Consider the following 5,397-nt stretch of genomic DNA (forward strand, 5'->3'; position numbering starts at 1 on the left):
TCTGATCAGACATGTCTCTCTCCCCTAGCTGCAACTTCAGTGCCTTCCTCTAAAATAAATTGTTCTGGGGGGGAGGGGCAGTTGTCCACGTAGCTAGTATGGGGGCCGAGCCCTCAGGCCCCTCCACTAGCTCCTCTCTCCATGCCAGCAGGCTGTATTCACATCCCGGAACACTGGATTTAAGTCTGGTCCCTCTTTCCCTGTGGAGACACAAACAATACCCTCCCCTTTGGTGGGTTAGTGCCCTATTCCCCAGCCACACAACTCATTTTTCCCTTTCCTCCCCACTCCACCCCGCCACCCTTTGTTGCCATCATCATTTTCAAAACATTTTCTTTCTACTTGAGCCCTTGGGATCAGCTCCTCACTTTTTCCCTCCTCCCCCCGACCCCTCTCCTTCATGAACCCTTGGTAATTTATAAATTAATATTATTTTTCATGTGTTACACTGACCAATGTCTCCATTCACCCAACATTATAATTCTCAATTTATCTTCTCAAGCTGCTCTTTTTTTTCTGTTCAGCTCTTTTATTTAATCTTTTCTTCCATATTTGCCTGTTATTTTATGACTAAGAGCAAGTTTCAGAGTTTTTTTTCTGACAGCCACTAGAATTATAGTTCATACATTCCAAGTTCCAATTATTAATTGATGTTTACAGGTGTTTCTTCTGATTTTGAGTCTTGTTCCATCAGCAGATGGAAGTCCTGAAGGCTTTTCTCCCATAGGCTTTAGTCCATCGTTGTCATTATGGTAGACTCTAGTTTCAGAAGGCAGTCATATTTTGAGTGCCTTCTGGTCTAAGGAGCTCATTTTCTGGCACTATCTCCGACTATGTTTTCAGATGCTAATTTCCCCAAAGTGGACAGTGTATTCCCTCTATTCCTTCTTCATAGTCTGATCTTGGTCTTGAATATAATAATTTATAATTTATCAAGGGTTCATGAGGGTAGGAGTGTGGGGGGAGGTGGGGGAAAGAGGAGCTGATACCAAGGGCTCAAGTAGAAAGAGAATGTTTTGAAAATGATGATGGAAACATATGTACAAATGTGCTTGATACAATTTGTGTATGGATTGTTATAAGAGCCATAAGTGCATCCAATAAAATGTTTTTTTTTTAAAGAAGAGATCTGTATCTGTACCCATTCTTTTTAAAACAAAAATATGATTCAATAAAAATACAAACTGTAGGAAAAATATAAATAATATAACATCAAGTAAAATTTTGCTGAAGATCATCCAACAATGCTTATAGCAGTACATAGACAGAGAGGTGTCAGAGGTTCAGGCAGGATTCAGAAGAGGCCATGAAACAAGGGATATGATTACTGATATCAGATGGATCGAGACTGAAAGTAGAGAATACCAGAAAGATGTTTACTTGTGTTTTATTCACCATACAAAGGCATTAAATTGTATGGATCATAACAAACTATGGATAGCCTTGAGAAGAATGGGAGTTCCAGAACACTTCATTATGCTCATATAGAACCTGTACATAGATCTAAAGGCAGATGTGGGAACAGAACAAGAGAATGATGCATGCTTTAAAATGAGAAAAGCTGCATGCTGAAGTTGTATCCACTCACCATACTTATTTACTCTGTAGGCTGAGAAATAATTAGAGAAGCTGAATGATATGAAGAACAATACAGCACCAGGTTTGAATGAAGGCTTATTGATAACTGTGATATGCAAATGCCACAAAATTGCTTGCTGAAAGTGAGGAAGACTTGATGCACTTGCTGATGAGGATCAAGGACTGCAGCCTTCAGTATGGATTACATCTCAATGTAAAGAAAACCAAAACCCTAATAACTGGACCAATAGGTAGCATCATAAGTGGAGAAAAGATCAAAGTTGTCAAAGATTTTATCTTGCGTGGATACACGATCAATGCTCATGAAAGCAGCAATGCAGAGATCAAATGATGCATTATTTTCAGTAAATCTGATGCACAAGACCTCTTTAAAGGATTGGAAAGCAAGAATGTTACTCTGAGGACTAAAGTGAGTCTGACTCAAGCCATGGTATTTCCAGTTGCCTCATAGGCAGGTGGAAATTGAACATTGAAAAAGGAAAATGGAAAAAGAATCGATACATTTGAATTAAGGTGCTTGAGGAGAATATTGAAAGTACCATAAACTTTTAAAAGAAAAAAACCTAACTCTTTCTTGGAAGAAGTACTGCCAGAATGCTCCTTAGAGGCAAGGATAGTGATCCTTCATTTCACATCCTTTGGCCATGTATTCAGGAAACACCAGTCTCTGGACATTATACCTGGTATAGTAGATGGACATGGAAAAAGAGGAAGACCCTTCACCACATGGATTGACATGGTGGCTGCAACAATAGATTCAAACATAGCAACAATTGTGAGGATGGCACAGGACCAGACAATGTTTCATTTTGTGTACATAAGACCAAGAAAGAAGGTAATGGGAAAGTGACAGCATGCTATAATTCACTCATTTATTCCTTTAGCAACGTACTGAGTAGCTACTATTTGGTAACCAGTTTGATAGACCATAGAGCTAATGTTAAAAAGACACCATAATAATTTACCTGTGACTATTTATAATATAAAGGACCCCTGTGGCACTGTAGGTGAGACACTGAGCTGCTAACCTCAAGGCTGGTGGTTCAAACCCACCAACTACTCCTTGAGATAAAGGTGAGGTTGTTCCTATAAAGATTTATAGTCCCATAAATCCTATATGGGATCACTCTGAGTCAGAATCAACTTCATGACAGTGGAGTTTGGAGCTAACAACAAGTATTGATGCATGCTAAACCAGATTAATTTTGAATGCACTATGCCAGATGAAAAAATCCAAACACAAAAGGTTACATATTGTATGATTCATTTATATGACATGTGTAGAATAAGCCAAGTCATAAAAGATTGAGGATAAATGGAGACTGACTGCTAATGAGTCCCTTTTGAGGTGATGTAAATGTTTTATATCTTAGTGGTAAAGCGGCTGGGATATAACCGACAATTGGATCACTGATTTGGGGCATGTGTAGTGAAGTGGGACACGATCAGCCTTTGAGTGGCTCGTAGGCAATTGGATGGGTGTGGAAGCAGTGATGGCACCGCTAGAGGAGATTCCCAAAACGCCAGCCTGTGTGGTGAGCCTCTCGTGTAACCAGACTGTGCTTCTGCCCCTCATGGAGTGTGTCCAGGTGACCAAGGATGTAACCAAGGCCATGGATGAGAAGAAATTTGATGAAGCTGAGAGGCTGGTGCTTCGTGAACAATTGGGAGGTGTACAAGCTTCTAATTCAGTGGTTCTCAACCTTCCTAGTGCCATGACCCTTTAATACAGTCCCTCATGTTGTGGTGACCCCAACCATAAAATTATTTTCGTTTGTACTTCATAACTCTAATTTTGCTACTGTTATGAATCGGGTGACCCCTGTGAGAACCGCTGTTCTAGCTCGTCAGACCTCAAGTCTGCAAGGCATTTTTCCACACGGTGGCCATGATGCACGTGTCCTCCCCGCTCCCCCCATCCCCCCCCCCCACACACACTGCTGGCATGAATGCCGCTGTCTGCTCTGCTGTGAGAAGTGGTCTCACCCAGTGCAATTGTGTGTTGGTCATGCACGATGGCCTCGAGGGTCTAGCCAAGGGTCAGAATGAGGAAGCTGGCTGGAGCTATTTTGACGGCTAGACTGGGCAAGGTGGTTTCAAAGTTGGAGCTAAAAGGACTCTAGCCAAAAAGAACTTTGAACAGATCAGTGCAAACATAATTAATTTTAACACTCAGGGCCTTGTCATTATTATGGGTTTTTTTTTTTTTTTTTTTTTTTTTTAATCAATTTATTGGGGCTCATACAATTCGTCACAATACATAGATCAACTGTGCAAAGCACATCCATACATTTGTTGCCCTCATCATTCCCAAAATTTTCTTGCCTCTTGGGTTCCCGGAATGCGCTCATTTTCCTTTTTTTTTTAATTTTCCCCCCCTCCCCTTCCCTTTCCCCCATGCACCCTTAATAATTTATAAATTATTTTTGTATCTTACATTACACTGTCCGGCGCCTCCCTTCACCCACCCCGCTGCTGCCCGTCCCCCAGAGAGGAGGCCATATGTGGCTCCCTGTGATCCATTCCCCCTTACTACCTCCCCTTTCCCTCCTGATATCGCCCCCTTCACCCCCGGTCCTGAGAGTTTCTTCCGTCCTACATTCCCTGCGCTTCCAATTCCCCTCTGTACCGCTGTGCATCATCTGGTCTAACCAGGTCTGCAAGGCGAAACTGGGGTCCTGGTAGTTGGGGGGAGGAAGCGTTTAAGAACTAGAGGAAGATTGTGAGCTTCATTGTTGCTATACTGTACCCTAAGTGACTCATCTCCCCACTACCCCGCTGCAAGGTATGTCCAGTTGTCTGGAGATGGACATTGGGTCTCCATCGCGCACCACCCTCATTGACAAGGATATGACTTTTCTCCCTGCCTTTGGTGTTTAAAGGCTGGTCCCTTTGGCCCTTCATGATCACACATGTTGGTGTGCTGCTTCCATGTGGGCTTTGTTGCTTCTGGGCTAGATGGGGTTTTGAAGCTTACACAGGGGCTCTGGAGATGACAGAGGGCAGGACGCAGACAATGAAGTCTGCATCCCATTTATGGTCATTCACACCACAGTGCCCAACAACGTCCTTGGCTGAGACTTCAGCATCGGGGCTGACAGCACTCAGTATGATCTGGACTACTTGTTATCGCTTCAAATAATCCTCTGCAGGCACCAAGCTGCGGGTCTTTAGCATCAAGATGATGAGTGGTTACTCTAGCTATTGTGGCCACCATGGTGAAACTGGCAGCTGGGTGATGCAGCCTAAGTCTTTGAGGAGTCCTTCACCCTCTGGGACTCCCAAGCCCATGTTGAGAATCTGATGCAAAAGATGGAAACAACTGTGAAAAGGGGTCTGCTGTTAAGGAATGAGAAGTTCAATGAGAACTATAACACTGACATCGTTTTCAACCTCTACTCAAAGGAGGGCAAGGGCATCTTCAAAAGCAGAAATAATATGCTTGGCCACATGCAGCAGGGTGAGAGCCTCACTCCATTTGACAAGACATTTGCCACATAGCCAAGGTTATGAACTAGATCTCTGGGAACATCAAGGAGAGTTACCGTAAAGGTGGATCTTTGCCAACACTCCAGATGCAGGCTGTGTTCTGAGAATGTATAAGAGGGCCCTGGTCTTTCAACCAGTGACCTAACTGAAGGCCCACATGGATTTTGAGCATCGTATCCCCGAGGAACAGTGGTGGCTGAAGCTGAGGTCCATCCTGAAAATCTTAGCCATGCGATTGACGTGGACATTTCAGAGCATGCCCACCTAGAACACATCAATAGGAAGCCCTCTGGGGAGGCTCCCATCTAA

General features: G+C 43.2%; 1 pseudogene; it reads left to right on the forward strand.

Moving 5' to 3' along the window:
• Positions 1–2,956: 2,956 nt before the first annotated feature.
• LOC101664681 lies at positions 2,957–5,397 on the forward strand (annotated as a pseudogene).

The sequence above is a fragment of the Echinops telfairi genome, unplaced genomic scaffold (assembly GCF_000313985.2).
Source record: "Echinops telfairi isolate 266 unplaced genomic scaffold, ASM31398v2 ScPeMD7_44;HRSCAF=162, whole genome shotgun sequence".
Lineage (NCBI taxonomy): Eukaryota > Metazoa > Chordata > Mammalia > Afrosoricida > Tenrecidae > Echinops > Echinops telfairi.